Below are 23577 nucleotides of genomic sequence, written 5' to 3' on the forward strand. Positions count from 1 at the left end.
GGCAGCCTGGATGAAAGACAGCTGCTTGAAGCTCAACTCAGAGAAGACCAAGGTCCGCATCCTCGGATCTTGCAACTCCGCCTGGGACAACACCTGGTGGCCCTCCGCCCTCGGGAACCCACCCACTCCTACTGACCACGCACGCAACCTCGGCATCATCCTCAACTCTTCCCTCTCCATGAACCGCCAGATCAACGCCGTCGCCTTCACTAGCTTCAACTGCTTGCGCATCCTCCGCAAAACTTTCAAGTGGATCCCCCCTGACTGCAGAAAGACCGTCACCCACGCACTCATAACCAGCAGACTGGACTACGGCAATGCCCTGTACATGGGAATCAACAGAACTCTACTACACAGACTCCAGACCATCCAGAACGCCCCTGCCAGACTTGTCCCCGGAACACCGCGTCACGAACACATGACCCAACACCTACAAGACCTCCACCTGCTCACCCGTCAAGAAAAGGGTCACCTTCAAACTCCTCACCCATGCCTACAAATCCGTCTACAACATCGGACCCAAATAACTCAACGAGAGAGTATCCTTCCACGTACCCAAGAGGAACCTCCGCTCCGCCGACCTTGCCCTGGCAGAGGTCCCCCACATCCGCAGAAACAGAACAGGCGGGAGAGCCTTCTCCTACATTGCAGCCAAGACCTGGAACAAGCTCCCCGTGAACATCAGATGCTCCCCAACCCTGCACACCTTCAGGAAGGACATCAAGACCTGGCTCTTCACTGATCTGGAGTTGCCCCCCTCACCAGCGCCTTAAGACCCTCTCGGGTGAGTAGTGCGCTTTATAAACCCCTGATTGATTGATTGATTGATTGCTGTATTCTGCAGAACACATAGAAAGAGAAACGCCTCTCAAGATTGTTTTTGTGCAGGAAGGCGCTGCATGCAACACAGACACACTTGCACCATGGTGCAAGGGAGCCTGCGTTGGCGCTAGGAAGCAAATTGTGCGGTGACTGAAAGAACAGAACGTACCATATCTCAAAAATACGGTGCATTCCTGCCCTTTCACATTGGAGTAGGGCAGTGCAGCAAAAAGACTTGTGACGCTGCCCTAGACCAATTCCCCATAAATGAGGAACTAGGTTTGCTGAAACAAAAAAAAATTAAGTATGTTCTGTCAATTTTTAATGAGATTACACCTCCTCCAGAGACCCATGCACTTGCACACTCAGACACACAGGCCACACAGTGCTGCACTACAAGTCTCTTGTACTACCTGTGCCATTGTATCTCAGTGAGATATCTGGCAATGGTATCTCTCAGGTTGGAATCATCTGTGTGACTGTGAGCCATAGAGAACAACATATATGCTGAAGATCTAAATGGTCTGGGCGACACCCTGTTAGTCACTGAGTTCACCTGTCATGTAATGTTGACATCCCCCAGTAAAAGCTGAGGATTATGGGTTATCTGGCTTTGGCCCACAGTGTGCATCCTCCTAAGATTGCCAGGATAATGCCAATGTCTAAGACTGGTTTGCTCTGTTCTGATGATGAAATCCAGAGGGTGATGTGGATGAAACATGCCAAGACACAAGCCCTAACAAATTACTCTTCACCATACAGCTCCAGGGGGAGCATCTGTTGTATTCAAAGAAGGAGGAAACACCCAAGCTTCAGAGTCAGGCCTCAGGGTTTGAAGGAGAGTTCAACCTCCCTGGTAACTCCAACACATGGCACAGAGGAGGCAAAGGAGGTGCAGGATGTGTTTGATGAACATGCTTGAAGTTTGACAGACTCATAACAAGTTGGAAATACTCTTGGTATTTTAAAATTCAGACACATTCATGAAAAACAGAGGAGTGGCTGGTGCTCATGCTCATAACTGTGGCTCTGTGTGACAAACCTGCACCACATTTATATTTAGAATGTTTTGTATTGGTGGGTCAAGCTTTGTACTATAGAACAGCACTAAAAGGGACACATGACTGGAGGGCTCTAAACACAGCCAGGAGTGGCCGTCTGTGCTCCTGGAGTCGAGGTTCATGCACATGGAACTATTCTTAGTAAGGACACATTTGCCGACCATCCCTAGTATTTGTGACTGGATGGATCACAGAGGAGGAAGCAGTGCTCAGGAAGGATGCACCCTCTCACCCACACTAAGGGGCCGATTCTGATCCGGGTCGGAAGGGCACCGAACGCGATTCGGCCGGAAAAACTACGAGCCATACGCGTGTTTTCCACCCGACTCGTACAGCTGTACGAGCGAGCAAGTACGATGCGAGCTACGTGAAATTCACCGACCGACTCGTTCCCGGTTCCGGACCACTCCGTACGTCTCGGTCGGAAGCTAACCGTGGCGTGCAATGGATGCGATTTACGACCGAGCCAGTACGATGCACGCGTCGAACAGCCTGTGCGAGCCGGAGTGTCCGGCTCGCAAAACGTCCGGATGGTTGCCTATGGGGGTCTGCTTTGGACCCCCTGTCACCCGCAGCCCTATGACTCGGACACAGGGGGAGACCCAAGGGCCCCCCCAACACAGGCATGTACGGTGCGGATGGCACTGACGCAGACCGCCTGTAGGGGGCGCCCTTGTGCGAGACATACCCATTCAGTCAATGGGAGCCCATATACGTGTTGTACGACCGGCTCCCATTGGCTTCTATGGGAGTCCGACCGAACTGAGTCTGGCAGCATACAGCCGCATCGTACTCGCTCGATCGGACTGCAGGACTCTGACTCGGTCGGAAAACACTCCGGATCCAGCTCGGTCGAAGTGCTTTCCGGCTCGGATCGGAATCGGCACCTAGGTGGCATACTTCATCATTACGGCAGTAGCGGCTGGCTTCTATGAGGGGTGGGTGCGCATGCATAAAAGATAATTTAAAAACTTACAAGGAAAATGGAAAGTTCTCCACTCTGGAGCTCCACAGGAACTGGAAGCTGGAGTCTGGAACTCCCTTGACCAATCCGGGCACTACTCTCATGCTGTCAGAGCAGCGCCCTGATTGGAGGGAGCGGCCTCACTCGGTGCTCCACAGCACCCTGGCGGATTGCACTGACTCTAACCCAACCGTCTTAAGAAAGCTGGGCTAGTGATGTTTAAAGTGCGCATGTGCGTCCAAAAAGACATTCTCACTTTAAACATAAATGCATGGACTGCCCACCCTCCCCCTGCTGCTGTCACTCAGCAGCGACCCTGATCCTATCCTGACGCTTGGCTCGGGATGGGGATGAAAAATAAAATGGTAATAAATTTACATTTTTTTTGTATGGTGTTTAGGGAGGATTTAAGTGGGGCGACTCTCCAACGGAGGAGCTGCCCCTGCATCACGGCTGCTCCTTTTGCTGGCACCATCCATCCTAGTGCTTGGGGCCCTGGACCAGAGCTCTAGGAGCTGTGCTGTGAGATGTAATAAGCAGGAAGAAGATGCAGCTTCTGAGGCGTCTTGTGTCTAGATGCCAAAACTGCACTGGAGTGAGTTACATCCGATTCAGTTACATTCGTTAATAGGCTTGGGTTTCATCCCAGACAAAGGTTAAAAACACAAAGAGAACCTATGTACTCTTATGACTCCTCCTCACAGCCCTGCTAAGGTTGCTTCTTGTTCGGCTTGTTAAATGTGCTTAGTGGCTCTCTTGTAAACTGAGAAACACTCACTGCCTCAAGTGCTTAATTTGATTTATTTGATTTGGCAATTTATAAAGCAGGAACATATGCCTGAAGGCCTCAAGGCGCTAATGAGGTTTGTTCTGCTGAGGGGGCAGGAGCATCATCCCTGCGCTAAAAGGGCATTACAAGGCAAAGAGCCAGGTCTTCAGGGCCTTACGGAAAGGAAGAAGAGCTTCCATGCAGGAGAGTAAGGGAGAGCATTCCTAGGCTTCGATGCAGCCACAGCAAAGTCTCTCCCTCCCCATCTTGCCCTCCGAAACCTAGGAACAACCACAGACTTTTACCAGCAGGACGCAGCTGTCTAGATGGTATATATCGTTGAAAGAAATGCTTAAGTTCCCCAGGGCCTATATTGCGAAGTGCCTTATGGACAATGCATAAGGCTTTGAAGGTGATTTGTATAGTGGCTGGAAGCCAATGCAGTTTCTGAATAGCAGCAGCGACTGAATGATATTTAGGAAGATCCAGAATGAGTCTTGTTGCCGCCTTTTGGACAAGCTGCAGCTTGGCTATGGCTGTCTTATTGATGTTCAGATAGAACGCATTGCAGTGATCCAACCTGGACATAATCAATGCCATGTCCACTTGTTTATGCCACGCCTGCACGTTTATGTGCCGGGAGGAAAACAGAAGGAAACACCTTCCTATGGATCCTAATTCCCAGAAGCAGGATGATACCATCCTATTAACCAGAAGATTAAAGGAAACGTTGTCCACCAGAACGCCTAGATTTTTTGCGGTGTCAACAGGGTTGGGAAGTTGACCCAGCATTTCTGGCCACCATGAATGGGTTCAAATAGATTGTTGGTGGCCAAAAATCAAAACCTTGGTTTTCTCCCCATTCAGTCTGAGGGAGCTTGTTACCATCCAGGTGCAAGCAGTTGTACAATTTGGTGGCAGAGGCCTCTATGTCCTTTGTGATAGACACAATTATTTGTGTGCCATCAGCATAGGATAACTCCTGCAACCCAAACAATCTAATCAGTTTGGCCAGAGGGGAGACATATTTGTTAAACAAGGTTGGGCTCAGGGATGAGCCCTGTGGAACCCCACATGGAGTATCGAAGGGCGCAGAGAAGAACTGGGCCACCACCACTGTCTGTGATCTATTATCAACGATGACAGAAGCTTCAATGCTGAATCTGTGACCCCAATTTCCTGTAAGCGATTGACCATCCTGATAGGAGAGATGGTGCCAAAGGCTGCGGATAAGTCCAACAGGATCAGCACCGCAGCCTGTCCTTCATCAACCATGGAACGGATGTTATTGACTGGGGATAGCAGTGCAGTCCCGGTGCCATGGATGCTCCTAAATCCATACCGGGAATTGTCCAGCAGATGCTGTTGTTCCAAGTAAGCCATAGGCTGGATATTTAGATATTTCTCCAGGATCTTGGAGGGGATGGGTAACAAAGAAATGCGCCAATAGTTTTTCAGGTCAGAGGGGTCCAATTTGGGTTTTTTAAGCAGGGACTTTGGGGATAGCATTGAGAGGAGATGGCCTTAATGAGAGTTGCTGTGAGGTGGGGAATGGTGCTATCCCCACCAAACTGCATCAGTTTGGGCGAAAGGGTCCAAGTGTGGAGCCTGATTCAACACTTCGGAGAAACTGTTCGGTGAGTTCATGGGACAGAGGGGAAAAGGCGGGAAGACCATAATCCCTGCTCTTGGACTCTGGGTGGCTACGGACAGTGTAATTGACCCTTTGGGCAGGGATGGGAGGCTCAGAATTGAGACTATCCAGGGAGGAACCAATGTCCGAAATTTTGGAGTGAAAATATGTTGCCATACGATGACAGAAGGCCTGAGAACTCTCAGTGTTGGAGGAGACAGAGGGTGTCGATAAAAGGTTGAGCAGTTTAAAGAGATCTCTAGGGGGCTTGGCTGAATCAACCTTCTGATTGCAGTACAGGGATTTCTCTAGCTTAATGGCTGCTTTGTATTCTGCCAACATGGCCTGATAGCTGGCTCTTTCGAGCGGGTCATAGTGTTTATGCCAAGCACGCTCTTGGTGGCGACAAGCTTGTCTGTGTATTCTCAGCTTCTCTGGGAACCAGGGAGAGGTGGGCATCTTCCTGCATGCATAGGATTCTTTAAGGGGCGCAAGAGAGTCAGTGGCTGCCATAAGCCACGACGAAAACTCTGAAGCTGCCACATCAATATCGCTATGGCCTGTCCAATTTTGATTCCTTACGACCCATGAAAAGGATTCCTTACTTATACCTTTCCAATTTCTTTTAAACACCTCATTGATACCCCCCGGAGCAGTTTCCTATGTGAAGGAAAAGGAAAGGGAAAAACGCCATTCTTAAAGCTTTGGGGGCCTGGAATAGCCTGAATTGTCACACTTGTTGGAGTGCGATGGTCCAAAGTTGTTTAAGGTACTGGCATTGGCAGCGCTGGCAGAGACAACGGGTGGTTCAAGCTGCAGTGACCTCCTGACAAGAGCCATGGCACCTATATTTTAACAAATTAAGCACTGACTGCCTCACATCGACACTAAATTGTTTTCACAGCCAGAGCCAGCCCCACATTGCCTCCACAGCCATTGACACACTCTGTAAATTAACTGCATTTCACAGCACTTAAGTGTCAGCTGCAGCCCACACTAAGGTCCTCCTTAACAGTCTATTCAAGTAGCTCACCCCTCTCACAACTTGTGACATTGTATTTCACCAATGACCCACGTGACTGACTCTTACAGCCACAATCTGCTTCTCACAGGTGCTGACTGGTAATGGCTACATGATAGCTCGAATCTACTCATGTGGATATTAACCCCACTCGCTTCCTCACAAAGCCACCGACTGACTCACATGGGCATTGACAGCCTGCAGGAAGTTGGGATACTGGTTGGGGAGGTGTGAAACCCCACTTAAGAAGAAACCACAATTCTTGTCAGGGTGGAAAACAAGCAAATCCTAAATTAACCTGTGCTCACCCCTCTAGTAGCTTGGCACAAAAGCTATCAGGGTTACCTTGGAGGCAATGTGTGAAGTATGTATGCAGCACTTCAAACAGTAATGAAGTGAAAACGCAACACAAGAAAAAGACCACACAACTTAGAAAAATAGAGTAAACTTTAATAAATTATTTGATACAAAAACAGCAAAGATTCAATCACTTGAACCGAAGATGTGCAATTTTAAAGATGTGGGTAAAAAATTGTGCTTAAAAGCACAAAGCGCCAATTTTGGTTATCTGATCGGACCGTGACAAAGTCACAAGTTCAGGCCGACCACAATGCAGCTCGGGCCCGATACAGGGACCAAGTTAGGTCCACTGAACGAAGTGCATTAAATCTGGGTTGCAGAGTGTTGCGAGATCTTTCGCTGAGGATGCGTCACTCAGAGGCACTTCCAATGGGCTAAGGGGCTGCGATGCAAAGTCCTTCAATGATATCCGTCATGCTGCCACGGTTCAGGGGAGCTGCTGGACTATGATGGGAGGTCCTGCAACGAGATCCTTCATGCAGCAGCAGTTCAGTGGAGCTGCCGGACTGTGATGGGAGGTCCTGCAACGAGATCCTTCATGCAGCAGCGGTTCAGTGGAGCTGCCGGACTGTGATGGGAGGTCCTGCAACAAGATCGATCATACAGCAGTGGACTGTGATGGGAGGTCCTGCAACGAGATCTGTCATACAGCAGCAGACTGTGATGGGAGGTCCTGCAACGAGATCCGTCATACAGCAGTGGGCTGTGATGGGAGGTCATGCAGCGAGTTCGGTCATACAGCAGCGGACTGTGATGGGAGGTCCTGCAACGAGATCCTTCATGCAGCAGCGGTTCAGTGGAGCTGCCGGACTGTGATGGGAGGTCCTGCAACGAGATCTGGCATACAGCAGCAGACTGTGATGGGAGGACCTGCAACTAGATCCATCATGCAGCAGCGGTTCAGTGAAGACGCAAGACTGTGATGGGAGGTCCTGCAATGAGATCTGTCATACAGCAGCGGTTCAGTGGAGCTGCTGGACTGTGATGGGTGTTAGGGCTCGGGTACCTTGTGTCGTCCTTAAACTACCTATCCCACAATGCACCGTGAGGGAGGAGGGTTGTGTACTATCCCATACTGCCCCTGAACAGGTCACATGATTGGGAGGGTTTTTAAGCCGTCCTTTCCGGTGCCTCAGTGCTTGGCTTTCCTGTTGTCATCCTGACGTGTACCTGGTATGTGAATTCCTCCTCCTCATCATGGAAATTCCTATAGAAGCTGGCCTCGATACCTTGGATATCCTCTACCACTCGTACTCCTTGTTCATGCGCCCGTTGGGAGTTCGCCCACAAGCTGCCCGGCAACATTGTGTGTCTTCCCTTTCCCACTCTTCTGACACGCGTGAACCACGCAGGTACGCGCTATTGAGGCATTACTGCTACTTTCCTTGTTTGCCTCATAGCTCAAATTGTCCGCAGTTGCACTTTGTGTATTACGTGAAAGTTTGTCCTTTGGCTGATCCCGTACTGTTCCACCCCCTGACCGGCATCCAATCAGAACGCGAGGACGCGTTTTTTCATTTGAACACTTCCGCACTTCCCTATCGGGTGCCCGTCATTGCCTTTGGATGTATTAGTAAAATGCGAGGACATGTTTCCTTTGTTCGGACACTGCCAACCTTACGTTACCGGGCCCCAGCCTTCCCCTTTGTCATTATTCGGAAAACGAGAGGACGCGTTTCACTTAACGGACACCAACTTAATTATAGAACGCCAGAACGCGTTCTCTGTCGCTGCAGCATTCTGTACACTCTGCATCGGCCAGTGTTTTGTTTGCGCACTTACTGTCAAGATAACAGTCGGTGTATATGATTTGAAGAGACTCCTGCAATATCCGCACACTTCTGCCTCTTTGGTAATGCAAGTAAGTATGGAGCAGTACACAACCTAGAGGGTAAAGTTTCAGTAATTAAACTGGGTATATGTTCCAATCTTGTTTATGCATAATAATTTTCCCTCTTGTGTCTTTTGTCCTGTATATAGATTCTATGTCTATTTGTCCCGGACCTACTTCTGTTGGCAGTTGGGAGACTATTCTGAGGGGTCTCGTTTGTCTCTCCATTTTTTGAGGACACGGTTCCTACTCTAGTGTGTGTTACTTGCAACACTGGGTGGAAGGTGTCTTTGAGAAAAGGTGAGGCATTCTCATCGCTCCTGGGGAAAAGGTTTCTGCCTGGAAAGCCAGTCTACGCCCGACAGAAAGCCAAGCCCACGTTATTATTTCCGCCTGAGCGATTACGGCTTTCCATCTCGTCCATAATGGACGAGGCCATAGCTGGCGAGCCCCCAGAAACCACAATGAGGGAATTAGCAGCTGCGGTCATTAATCTTCAGACAGAACTTAAGTTGGTGAGAGGCGAAAATCAACGCCTTGTCTCTGAGTTAAGTATGTTGAAAACGCAGAAACAGTTGGAGGTTAGAGTTGCAGACACACTCCCCAAACAAAAACGTAGTTACATACAACCCGCTCACTTTCAGGTCCCTTCCCCTGACACTATTTCCGTCCCTGCAGAGTCTATTTCCTCTCCTGTTAACGTCACAGTGGTTACCCCACCTCAGACTCCCCTTGCTATGCCCGAGAGGTTTAATGGGGATAGTACTAAATATGGGGTGTTCATGAATCAGTGTCATTTACAATTCCTCTGTAGAGCAGCCTCTTTTCCAGATGACGCAGCAAAAGTGGCATTCATAATTTCATATCTCAGTGGCAATGCAGCACTTTGGGCAGTGCCTCTGGTTGAAAATGATGATCCTATTTTGTATAACTTGGCTTTATTTAAAGAGAGGATGAGGAGTCATTTTGCTAGACATTCCTACATGCAGGCTAGCGACAATGAATTGCTAAACCTCAAGAAAGGGACTTAAGATTTAGTGACGTATATCACCACTTTTAATCGCTTAGTTACGGAGACTCACTGACCTGAAGATAAAAGGACATCATTGTTTTATAGGGGGCTTAGGGACGAGCTCAAGGACATACTTTCACAAATAGTTGACCCTCCTGAAGAGTGTTCGGTGTTTATGGATTTGGTGGTGAAGTTGAATCATCGTCTTACTGAGAGAAAAGGGGAAAAAACAAAAGGGGATTACTCCCGCCTGTTCGTAACGAAAAGTGAAAAGAAAGAGTCCAGAGACACTAGTGAACCTATGCAGATAGGAGGGATTAGAGTTCCTTTGTCCCCTGAAGAAAGGGAGAAACGGAGGAAATTAAATCTCTGCCTATACTGTGGTAAGGGGGGACACTTTGCTCGGGAATGTCCAGTCAAACCTAAAACACCTCAGAAACCTACCACAGGTCGAACAGGTCTGGTAGTACAGTCGGAAAACTAACGAACTTGGGGAGTACCGAGGCTGCTCTTCCAAGTCTGCCTGTTTTAAAGGCCTCTAAACATTTAGCTAACACGTTAGCACTTGTGCCAAAACATTTCACTATCAATGTGGTTTTCCTACTGCCGACTCAGATAAGAAGAACCATGGCCATACTGTTAGATTCAGGAGCAACGGGTAATTTCCTTGACATCACCCTCGCTAGAGCTCTGGGTGTGGATTTTATCCAGAAAGATCATCCTGAAAAAGTCAAGACAGTAGATGGGTCGGATTTATCATCTGGTATGATAACCTATCAAACTCCTGACATAATCATGCTGTGTGATAATGGTCATACAGAAAGCATTATATTTGATTTGATTGATACCCCCAATTTCGAAGAAATTCTAGGAGTTCCATGGCTCCAGAGACATAACCCTCAAATAGGCTGGGTTGCCAGGACTGTCACCTTACGCTCTCCTTATTGTATCAATCATTGTTATAGAGAAGTCACTCACTGGCAGTCGCCAGTGTATTGTGCCCTTTCCACAACTGATAGCACTCTACTACCCGATGAATATCAACAGTTCTCAGAAGTATTTGACGAAGTCAAGGCCATAGCCTTGCCACCACATAGGGCCTATGATTGCTGGATAGATTTGGTGCCTGGCTCCGATCTGCCGGTTAGTAGAGTATATTCACTCACTGAACCTGAGACTAAGTATTTGTCTGAGTACCTACAGGACATGTTAAAGAAGGGATTCATAAGACACTCCACCTCCCCAGTCTCCTCCCCTCTTTTTTTTATTCCCAAGAGGGAAGGAGGTCTGAGAGCGTGCCTGGACTACCGCGCCCTCAATAAGGTGACAGTGAAGAACAAATATCCTCTTCCACTCATCTCCAATCTCCAGATCAAGTGAGGAAGGCCACCATTTTTACTAAACTTGATTTGAGAGGGGCCTATCATTTGATCAGACTCAGGGAAGATGAGTGGAAGACAGCGTTTCGCACCAAGTTTGGCCTTTTTGAGTATTGCGTTATGCCGTTTGGACTATGTAACGCTCCAGCCGCCTTTCCGTTTTTTATAAATGAAATATTGAGAGAGTATCTGGATGTCTTCGTCATCGTATACATAGATGACATCTTAATCTATTACCAGAATGAGACAGAACATGTGGAACATGTTAGGAAGATCTTGATCATGTTACTTGAGAACAACCTCTTTGCCAAATTGGATAAATTTCTTTTCCGTACACGTAAAGTAGCCTTTCTGGGTTTTGTCATCTCCCCTGAAGGGATACACATGGATCCTGCCAAGGTGTCAGCCATTACCAACTGGGCAAGTCCCACCACGGTAAGGGAGGTTCAATCCTTTTTAGGTTTCGCAAACTTCTATAGAAGATTTATCTGTCATTTTTCTGATCTGATCACTCCCATCACCAGACTCCTCAAGAAAGGTGTGGAATTCAACTGGGATCAAAAAGCTGAAGAAGCTTTTCAAGTTCTAAAGGATCACTTTACCTCTGCCCCCATTATCCGCCATGCAGACGAGACGCAACCTTATTATGTGGAAGCAGACGCCTCACAATTTGCAGTAGGAGGGGTATTGTCACAGCGAGACCCGCACTCCGGTACTCTCCATCCCGTGGCCTATTACTCCAAGACTTTGTCTCAAGCTGAACAAAATTATACCATTGGAGAAAGGGAACTTCTCGCCATTAAGATGGCTTTTCAGGAATGGCGTCATTATTTGTTAGGATCACCTCATGTGATTACCATCTACTCTGACCACCGGAATCTGCAGTATTTTAGGACCGCTCGGGCTCTCACTCCTAGGCAGATGAGACGGGTGTCCTTTTTTAGTGAGTATGATTTCGTGATTTATTTTCGTCCAGGAATAAGACAAGGCAAAGCGGATGCTTTGTCTCGTCTGGGCAAAGAGCAAACTAACCCTGTGGAATTACCTGGGCTTATCATCCCTGAGCACAAAATCATTGCCGTAGGAGATGGAACCATGCTAGACTCTGATACATTCTTCTCTCACCTGGAACAAGCATTTGCCTCCCTGGATCAGGAACAATGTTTACACGATCCCCTTAATTCTATAGCCCACAATCTATTTTTCCACGAAAAAAGACTGTTCCTCCCTACAAAAGAAACCCAGACCTTAATTATCAAATGGTGTCACGCTTTACCCATGGCGGGACATCCGGGGCCAGAAAAGACCATACAGACGTGTCAGCGATGGTTCTGGTGGAAAGGAATGACCAAAGATATTGCTGACTATGTCACCACGTGTTCAACCTGTGCCCGACAGAAGTCTACACACTGTGCCCCCGCTGGTTTTTTGCAACCTTTACCTGTACCCCATGTCCCTTGGTCATCCATTAGCATGGATTTCATAACAGATCTACCCAAGACTAGAGGATATACCACCATATTAGTAGTGGTAGACATGTTATCCAAGATGGCTCACTTTATTCCCCTAAAGAAGGTACCCACTGCCTTAGAGCTCACACATACTTTTCTACATAACATAGTGCGCCTACATGGGTTGCCCTCTATTATTATATCTGACAGGGGTCCCCAGTTTATTTCCAAGTTTTGGCAAGGGCTATGTAAGGCGCTCCACATTGACCATCGCCTCTCTACAGCCTATCATCCCCAAACTGATGGCCAAACGGAGAGAACGAACCAAACACTGGAACAGTACTTGAGGTGTTTACTCAGTACTATAACGGATGATTGGGTTCACGCCTTACCTTTGGCTGAGTTCGCGTATAACAATACCACTCATTCGGCCTCCAAGATTTCACCATTTTATTTTACTTCAGGTTATCACCCCAAACTCCTTCCTTTGCATTTCCCCTCTTCTGTGCAACACACACCTGCGGTAGCGGAGCATCGTGCAAGACTCTTGACTATTTGGGAGCAAGCTAGACAGGAATTGATAGATGCTAAAGAAAAGATGAAATCTCAAGCAGATAAACACAGACGCCCTGCCACTGGGTATAAGGAGGGAGATCAGGTTTGGTTATCTACCAAAAATCTTAAGCTTGCTGGGCCACGCAAATTACAACCCCGATATGTAGGCCCCTTCATCATCACTAGGGTTGTCACCCCAGTGGCTCTAAAACTCCGACTCCCGCCAGAAATGCAGATCCACCCTGTTTTCCATACCTCTCTATTGAAACCTTACATACCCCCTGTGAACCCCGAACCTCCACCGCCTCCCATTAATGTAGAAGGCGAGATGGAATACGAAGTAAACAGGATAGTGGATTCTCGAAGACACAGGGGTAAATTGCAGTACTTAATAGATTGGGTGGGATACACCCCAGAGGACAGGACCTGGGAACCTGCTGAAAATGTGCATGCTCCTTTGTTAGTTAGGCGATTTCATGCCTTGCATCCTTCCAAGCCCAGACCGGTGGGAAGACCTTTAGGGGGGAGAACTGTTAGGGCTCGGGTACCTTGTGTCGTCCTTAAACTACCCATCCCACAATGCACCGTGAGGGAGGAGGGTTGTGTACTGCCCCTGAACAGGTCACGTGATTGGGAGGGTTTTTAAGCCGTCCTTTCCGGTGCCTCAGTGCTTGGCTTTCCTGTTGTCATCCTGACGTGTACCTGGTATGTGAATTCCTCCTCCTCATCGTGGAAATTCCTGCAGAAGCTGGTCTCGATACCTTGGATATCCTCCACCACTCGTACTCCTTGTTCATGCGCCCGTTGGGAGTTCGCCCACACAAGCTGCCCGGCAACATTGTGTGTCTTCCCTTTCCCACTCTTCTGACACGCGTGAACCACGCAGGTACGCGCTACTGAGGCATTACTGCTACTTTCCTTGTTTGCCTCATAGCTCAAATTGTCCGCAGTTGCACTTTGTGTATTACGTGAAAGTTTGTCCCTTGGCTGATCCCGTACTGTTCCACCCCCTGACCGGCATCCAATCAGAACGCGAGGACGCGTTTTTTCATTTGAACACTTCCGCACTTCCCTATCGGGTGCCCGTCATTTCCTTTGGAAGTATTAGTAAAACGCGAGGACGCGTTTCCTTTGTTCGGACACTGCCAACCTTACGTTACCGGGCCCCAGCCTTCCCCTTTGTCATTATTCGGAAAACGAGAGGACGCGTTTCACTTAACGGACACCAACTTAATTATAGAACGCCAGAACGCGTTCTCTGTCGCTGCAGCATTCTGTACACTCTGCATCGGCCAGTGTTTTGTTTGCGCACTTACTGTCAAGATAACAGTCGGTGTATATGATTTGAAGAGACTCCTGCAATATCCGCACACTTCTGCCTCTTTGGTAATGCAAGTAAGTATGGAACAGTACACAACCTAGAGGGTAAAGTTTCAGTAATTAAACTGGGTATATGTTCCAATCTTGTTTATGCATGATAATTTTCCCTCTTATGTCTTTTGTCCTGTATATAGATTCTACGTCTATTTGTCCCGGACCTACTTCTGTTGGCAGTTGAGAGACTATTCTGAGGGGTCTCGTTTGTCTCTCCATTTTTTGAGGACACGGTTCCTACTCTAGTGTGTGTTACTTGCGACACTGGGTGGAAGGTGTCTTTGAGAAAGGGTGAGGCATTCTCATCGCTCCTGGGGAAAAGGTTTCTGCCTGGAAAGCCAGTCTACGCCCGACAATGGGAGTCCTGCAACGAGCTCCGTCATGCAGCAGCGGTTCAGTGGAGCCGCTGGACTGTGACAGGAGGCCCTGCAACGAGATCCGTCATGCAGCAGCGGTTCAGTGGAGCTGCTGGACTGTGACAAGAGGCCCCGCAACGAGATCCGTCATGCAGCAGCGGTTCAGTGGAGCCGCTGGACTGTGACAGGAGGCCCTGCAACAAGATCCTTCATGCAGCAGCGGTTCAATGAAGCTGCCGGACTGTGATGGGAGGTCCTGCAACAAGATCGATCATACAGCAGTGGACTGTGATGGGAGGTCCTGCAACGAGATCTGTCATACAGCAGCAGACTGTGATGGGAGGTCCTGCAACGAGATCCGTCATACAGCAGTGGGCTGTGATGGGAGGTCGTGCAGCGAGTTCGGTCATACAGCAGCGGACTGTGATGGGAGGTCCTGCAACGAGATCCTTCATGCAGCAGCGGTTCAGTGGAGCTGCCGGACTGCGATGGGAGGTCCTGCAACAAGATCGATCATACAGCAGTGGACTGTGATGGGAGGTCCTGCAACGAGATCTGGTATACAGCAGCAGACTGTGATGGGAGGACCTGCAACTAGATCCATCATGCAGCAGCGGTTCAGTGAAGCCGCAAGACTGTGATGGGAGGTCCTGCAATGAGATCAATCATACAGCTGCGGTTCAGTGGAGCTGCTGGACTGTGCTGGGAGTCCTGCAACGAGATCCGTCATGCAGCAGCGGTTCAGTGGAGCCTCTGGACTGTGACAGGAGGCCCTGCAACGAGATCCGTCATACAGCAGCGGTTCAGTGGAGCTGCCGGACTGTGATGGGAGGTCCTACAATGAGATACATAATGCAGCAGCAATTCAGTGGAGCTGCCAGACTGTGATGGGAGGTCCTGCAACAAGATCCGTCAAACAGCAGCAGACAGTGATGGGAGGTCCTGTAGCGAGATCGGTCATGCAGCAGCGGTTCAGTGGAGCTGCCGGACTGCGATGGGAGGCCCTGCATTAAGATGCGTCGCGCAGAGGACTTCCAATAAAGAAATATGATGTGAAGTCCTGCAATGAGATCTGTCATGGAGCAGCGGTTCAGTGGAGCTGCCGGACTGTGATGGGAGGTCCTGCAATGAGATACGTCATGCAGCAGCAGTTCAGTGGAGCTGCCAGACTGTGATGGGAGGTCCTGCAACAAGATCCATCATACAGCAGCGGACTGTGATGGGAGGTCCTGCAGCAAGATTCGTCATACAGCAGCGTTTCAGTGGAGCTGCCAGACTGCGATGGGAGGTCCTGCGTCAAGATGTGTTGCGCAGTAGCAGTTCCCAGGAGCAGTGGGCCGATGCGCTGCACTGCATTGGTTCTGATAGGACCACAGTTGGCTGAGGCTGTGATCAAGAGGCCATAACTAACCCTTGGAGCCACTCTGGTGGTCCTGGGTTCAGCATGCAGGCCCAGTCCTTCTCACTCAGGCAGGAGGGCCACAGGACAGCAGTGCAAAAGAGTAGCATGGAAGCAGAGTAGCAGTCCTTCTTGCAGCACAGCAGCACTGCATTCCTTCTTCCGATTCATACACAGGCCCAGATGTGCACCGGAGAGTTGGGTCTGAGGGTCCAATATTGAATAGGCTTATTTTGCCAGGTCGAAATGGCAGTTTAAAACTGCTCACACAGGCTGCAATGGATGGCCTGAGACATGGTTAAAGGGCTGATTAAATGGGTGACACAATAAGTGCAGGCCCACTAGTAGCATTTAATTTACAGGCCCTGGGTGCAAGTAGTACCACTTTACAAAAGACTTACAAGTAAATTAAAAGTGCCAATTGGGTGTAAGTCAATTTCGCCTTGTTTAAAAGAGAAGGCACAAACACTTTAGCACTGGTTAGCAGCGGTAACTTGTGGCGAGTCCTAAGGCCAACAAAAGCGGATTCAGCAAAAACAGGAGGGGTGAAGGCAAAAGGTTTGGGGGAAGACCACCCTAAGGCTGACAGTTCTAACACTGCCGCAGAGTGCTTGTCCCAGAACTGACAGCCACTCACTGTATCACACAGGGAACAAACAAATGAATCTTGACAGGTGAATAGTGTATTCAATGACCTTTACTGACTCCAGATGCTGACTGACTTAGATGAGCACTGATTCCCTCTCACAGCCACACACAACCTCTTTGAGTTATTCATGCAGGCTAACAATAACCACTGTTGCAGTGGCTGACTGTCTCTCACAAGCCATGAACGACATTCGAGGTGTATCGGGGTGAACTACAGCTGTTTACTAACAGCAGAGGCCATGACCGACACTCATACACTCACCGACTCTCACATACATTGAACTCTCCACAATATTTCTCACATCCATGGACTGACCACCTCCGATAAGAGATAATTCAACAACGTAGTAGCAATAACTGAGTGACTGTCACAGGCAGTGATGGTCCCTGACAGCCTTCTACCAGCACAGCAGATATTTATTGCCTCTCAAAGAATGACTTGGAGACTGACTACCACTGACTACTCTGCAGCAATAATGACAGCCACCAATAGCCACTCGAAGCACCTGAACATGCATTAAAAACATCTCAATGCCATTGACAAGCACCGACTGCCTGATAAATGACACCTTGCCACAGTAAGAGGCAGCCCCTACCTGACTTTTACCGACATGAAGCCCGATTCTCAAAGGTACACGTACACTTTTGTGTAAGTTTACTACCTTTTGGTATTCACAAAGGTAAGCTTAGACGAAACGTCTAACTTTACTAGTAATAACTTACCTTTGTGAATCCCAGTTTGAATGAAAATTGGGTCAAAAGCATTCTAGGATCCCCCCCCCCCACTTTGACCAAATCTGTGTATAACTGCGTGTGAGGTCTACAAGCCCTGAGAGCAAACTCACTCCCTTGCTTGGCGCAGTCCAGTCTTGGGCACTGTCCATGCAGGAGAGGGGTGGCAGCATTGGTGCAAGTGGGCAAAGGCGCCCTAAAAAACATTTCGGGCAGCTCCACTCATTTTGTTTTTAAAGAAAATCACTGTGCACAACATGTGTGGGATGCGAGGAGGAGAGGACAGGCGAGGCTCGGCAGCGAGCAGTGTCAGCAGGGGGATGTGGTGCTGTGACTGAGCTGGACGATGGGGAAGGGGATTCGAGGAGTTTTCACTAAACCATAGACAACAAAACATCCCATGAGCATTTGTACAGCGCATGCTCACCCGTAGGTATCTTGGCGCTAAATAACAGATGCTTATTGTTACCCAACTCAATGGTACTCATTTTATTGACCTCAGATGGATGAAAGGCTGAGTAGACCTGCTGGGATTTGAACCTGTGACAATAAGGTCAAACCCAAGTCCTTGCAGTGAACGTATTAATCCACTGGGCCACTAGAACCAGATCACCTGCTTCTGTAAATATGTACATCTGTATATGTATGTGGTGTCCTCCTTGGAATTGCCTGTAAAAAGTGTTGATTTTTAACAATATGTGTCGAAACGTGTGCTTCAAAATGTACCTTTTGTCAACTTTTTCACTGAGAAGCTGCCAATCTCTGATCATCTTTCACAAAAACCTCAAAATCTGGCTGTTTTGACTTTTTTCTGCCTCTTCTGGCTAGTAACCTACCTCTGTCTAGTGCTGAGAAACCCTTTCAGGTAGCTATGTGCAATAGAACACCTTATAATAATTGTACCCACATTTTCTTGGGGAGGGACATTTACCCCCACGTCATCCCATTCAGGGTGCTGGCCTCACTTCCAAAGTTTGCTCAGTGCAATTTTACCAGTTCAAAAACATTTTCCAGGGCTTTTCGGGTCCTCAGTCCAGCCCAGTGCACATGCCTCTGGGGCTTGGCTCTGCGAGCAGACCACAAATCACTGCTGTCACGCTTATGCTGCATTCCCTTTTCCAGTGACCAGAGGTGAGCTGACCTGTTCCAGCCAGGGATAGAGTTGCCCATAAGTAACCAAAGGCACATCATGTGCAAATCTGAGCAGTTTCCAGTTGAGTAATAATTCCTTTTTTGTTAAATATGTGGTCATCAGGGAGTGTGTCAGTGTGTTTAAGCTTGTCATGAGTTGTTTTTGGGTGGAACGGCGTGAGAATGGGACTGTGGCCTACAGGGGAAGTGTTTTGGTACCTTGTGTGATATTCAGAGGTTCCATTTATTGTATTGCTCAGAATTTGCAGCTGAATGTGTAACCCACAAACAGATGTGTGTGCTGCATGTCTACCATCCTTTTGGGAGGTGTGTTTCCAGTTCTGTGATAGGTGTGGTACAGACGTCTGTTCCTTCCTTGCCTCTGGACAGCACAGGACTCAGGTTCTGTTGGTTGGTGCGGTCCTTCATCATTTGTTGGGCAACAGCCAGGCCTTTGTTGTCTCTTTGAATTCCTGTGGTCTTAACATGTGTTGTCTTTGCCAAGCTTCTTACTTCAGTAGATGTCTTTGGTGATGGAGAAGTTCCTGCGGCCACATGGTTGTAGGCTGGTAGTCCTTCCATTCTTTACGAGTTACAATTTCTGTTTCAGCAGAGTTAAGTTAAAGGTGCTTCTTCAGCATCCATTAGCAGATAGCTCAAGCCAGGGGTCTAGTAGTGAGGCTGACAGGCCTGTCTCATTTTCCGGCTTGGTGTGAATGGAGTGTCATCAGTGAAGTTCCAGAAGGTTAGGTTAAAGAACCTGATGATATCTGGAGCAGGCTGAGGAAAGTGTTGAAAAGAAATGGTCACATGATCAAGCCTTAAGGTACAGGAGAATTGCTGACGAAAAAGGGTGATTTAAATGGGGGTGGCAAGATGGGCTTTACTAAGGAGTATGCATCGGTCAAACTCGTCCATCCAGATACACCTGTTCAAAACCATCTCATCACCAGCACATGCAGCCCCCACTACAATAAAGAACAGAAACAAACCCAACCATTTACCTCTCACAACTTGCAGCGGCATCTGGGCTCCTCCTGTATGGATACTATTGGCATGGCTGGTAGAAGAGCCAACAGAGTCTCAGAAACGAGCTTCGTGTGATGGTGGACGGGACAGGGTTGAGCCCGAGTTCTTTGGAGCACAGTTGCATAGCAGTGATGAGTGTAACAATGGCATTCCTGAGCTCAGTCTGGCACTCCCCAGGCATAGCAGTGATGAGTGTAACAATGGCATCTCTGAGCTCAATGTGGCACTCCCGAGGCATAGCAGCGACGAGTGTCACAATATCATCCCTGAGCTCAATGTGGCACTCCCGAGGCATAGCAGCGACGACTGTCATAATGGCATTCCTGCGCTCAATGTGGTACTCCCCAGGCATAGCAGTGATGAGTGTAACAATGGCATTCCTGAGCTCAATGTGGCACTCCCAAGGCATAGCAGTGACGAGTGTCACAATGGCATTACTGAGCTCAATGTGGCACTCCCCAGGCATAGCAGTGATGAGTGTTACAATGGCATTCCTGAGCTCAATGTGGCACTCCCAAGGCATAGCAGTGATGAGTGTTACAATGGCATTCCTGAGCTCAATGTGGCACTCCCAAGGCATAGCAGTGATGAGTGTACCAATGGCATTCCTGAGCTCAATGTGGCACTCCTAAGGCATAGCAGTGAGGAGTGTTACAATGGCATTCCTGAGCTCACTGTGGCACTCCAGAGGCATAGCAGTGAGGAGTGTTACAATGGCATTCCTGAGCTCAATGTGGCACTCCAGAGGCATAGCAGCGATGAGTGTTACAATGGCATTCCTGAGCTCAATGTGGCACTCCCGTGGCATTGCAGCAATGAGAGTTACAATGGCATCCCTGAGCTCAACGTGGCACTCCCGAGGCATAGCAGCGACGAGTGTCGCAATATCATCCCCTGAGCTCAATGTGGCAGTCCCGAGGCATAGCAGTGATGAGTGTTACAATGGCATTCCTGAGCTCAATGTGGCACTCCCCAGGCATAGCAGCGATGAGTGTTACAATGGCATCCCTGAGCTCAATGTGGCAGTCCTGAGGCATAGCAGTAATGAGTGTTTCAATGGCATTCCTGAGCTCAATGTGGCACTCCAGAGACATAGCAGCGTTGAGTGTTACAATGCCATTCCTGAGCTCAGTCTGGCACTCCAGAGGCACAGCAGCGATGAGTGTTACAATGGCATCCCTGAGCTCAACGTGGCACTCCCGAGGCATAGCAGCGACGAGTGTCACAATATCATCCCTGAGCTCAATGTGGCACTCCCGAGGCATAGCAGCGACGAGTGTCACAATGGCATTCCTGAGCTCAATGTGGCACTCCAGAGACATAGCAGCGATGAGTGTTACAAAGGCATTCCTGAGCTCAATGTGGCACTCCCAAGGCATAGCAGTGATGAGTGTTACAATGCCATTCCTGAGCTCAGTCTGGCACTCCTAAGGCATAGCAGCGATGAGTGTTACAATGTCATTCCTGAGTTCAATGCGGCACTCCCGAGGCATAGCAGCGACGACTGTCACAATGGCATTCCTGAGCTCAATGTGGCACTCCCCAGGCATAGCAGCGATGAGTGTTACAATGGCATTCCTGAGCTCAATGTGGCACTCCCGTGGCATTGCAGTGATGAGAGTTAGAATGGCATTCCTGAGCTCAATGTGGCACTCCCGAGGCACAGCAGCGACGAGTGGTACAATGGCATCCCTGAGTTCAATGCGGCACTCCCGAGATATAGCAGCGACGACTGTCACAATGGCATTCCTGAGCTCAATGTGGCACTCCCAAGGCATAGCAGTGATGAGTGTACCAATGGCATTCCTGATCTTAATGTGGCACTCCTAAGGCATAGCAGTGAGGAGTGTTACAATGGCATTCCTGTGCTCAATGTGGCACTCCAGAGACATAGCAGCGATGAGTGTTACAATGCCATTCCTGAGCTCAGTCTGGCACTCCAGAGGCACATCAGCGATGAGTGTTACAATGGCATCCCTGAGCTCAACGTGGCACTCCTGAGGCATAGCAGTGATGAGTGTCACAATATCATCCCAGAGCTCAATGTGGCACTCCCGAGGCATAGCAGCGACGAGTGTCACAGTGGTATTCCTGAGCTCAATGTGGCACTCCAGAGACATAGCAGCGATGAGTGTTACAATGGCATTCCTGAGCTCAATGTGGCACTCTCAAGGCATAGCAGTGATGAGTGTTACAATGCCATTCCTGAGCTCAGTCTGGCACTCCCAAGGCATAGCAGCGATGAGTGTTACAATGGCATTCCTGAGTTCAATGCGGCACTCCCGAGGCATAGCAGCGACGACTGTCACAATGGCATTCCTGAGCTCAATGTGGCACTCCCCAGGCATAGCAGCGATGAGTGTTACAATGGCATCCCTGAGCTCAATGTGGCAGTCCCGAGGCATAGCAGTGATGAGTGTTTCAATGGCATTCCTGAGCTCAATGTGGCACTCCAGAGACATAGCAGCGATGAGTGTTACAATGCCATTCCTGAGCTCAGTCTGGCACTCCAGAGGCACAGCAGCGATGAGTGTTACAATGGCATCCCTGAGCTCAGCGTGGCACTCCCGAGGCATAGCAGCGACGAGTGTCACAATATCATCCCTGAGCTCAATGTGGCACTCCAGAGGCATAGCAGCGAGGAGTGTCACAATGGCATTCCTGAGCTCAATGTGGCACTCCAGAGACATAGCAGCGATGAGTGTTACAATGGCATTCCTGAGCTCAATGTGGCACTCCCAAGGCATAGCAGTGACGAGTGTCACAATGGCATTACTGAGCTCAATGTGGCACTCCCAAGGCATAGCAGTGATGAGTGTTACAATGGCATTCCTAAGTTCAATGCGGCACTCCCAAGGCATAGCAGTGATGAGTGTTACAATGGCATTCCTGAGCTCAATGTGGCACTCCCAAGGCATAGCAGTGATGAGTGTACCAATGGCATTCCTGAGCTCAATGTGGCACTCCTAAGGCATAGCAGTGAGGAGTGTTACAATGGCATTCCTGAGCTCAATGTGGCACTCCAGAGGCATAGCAGTGAGGAGTGTTACAATGGCATTCCTGAGCTCAATGTGGCACTCCAGAGGCATAGCAGCGATGAGTGTTACAATGGCATTCCTGAGCTCAATGTGGCACTCCCGTGGCATTGCAGCAATGAGAGTTACAATGGCATCCCTGAGCTCAACGTGGCACTCCCGAGGCATAGCAGCGACGAGTGTCACAGTATCATCCCCTGAGCTCAATGTGGCAGTCCCGAGGCATAGCAGTGATGAGTGTTACAATGGCATTCCTGAGCTCAATGTGGCACTCCCCAGGCATAGCAGCGATGAGTGTTACAATGGCATCCCTGAGCTCAATGTGGCAGTCCCGAGGCATAGCAGTAATGAGTGTTTCAATGGCATTCCTGAGCTCAATGTGGCACTCCAGAGACATAGCAGCGTTGAGTGTTACAATGCCATTCCTGAGCTCAGTCTGGCACTCCAGAGGCACAGCAGCGATGAGTGTTACAATGGCATCCCTGAGCTCAACGTGGCACTCCCGAGGCATAGCAGCGACGAGTGTCACAATATCATCCCTGAGCTCAATGTGGCACCCCCGAGGCATAGCAGCGACGAGTGTCACAATGGCATTCCTGAGCTCAATGTGGCACTCCAGACACATAGCAGCGATGAGTGTTACAAAGGCATTCCTGAGCTCAATGTGGCACTCCCAAGGCATAGCAGTGATGAGTGTTACAATGCCATTCCTGAGCTCAGTCTGGCACTCCCAAGGCATAGCAGCGATGAGTGTTACAATGGCATTCCTGAGTTCAATGCGGCACTCCCGAGGCATAGCAGCGACGACTGTCACAATAGCATTCCTGAGCTCAATGTGGCACTCCCCAGGCATAGCAGCGATGAGTGTTACAATGGCATTCCTGAGCTCAGTCTGGCACTCCCAAGGCATAGCAGTGATGAGTGTTACAATGACATTCCTGAGTTCAATGCGGCACTCCCGAGGCATAGCAGCGACGACTGTCACAATGGCATTCCTGAGCTCAATGTGGCACTC

Source organism: Triturus cristatus, chromosome 7 (genome assembly GCF_964204655.1).
Source record: "Triturus cristatus chromosome 7, aTriCri1.1, whole genome shotgun sequence".
Lineage (NCBI taxonomy): Eukaryota > Metazoa > Chordata > Amphibia > Caudata > Salamandridae > Triturus > Triturus cristatus.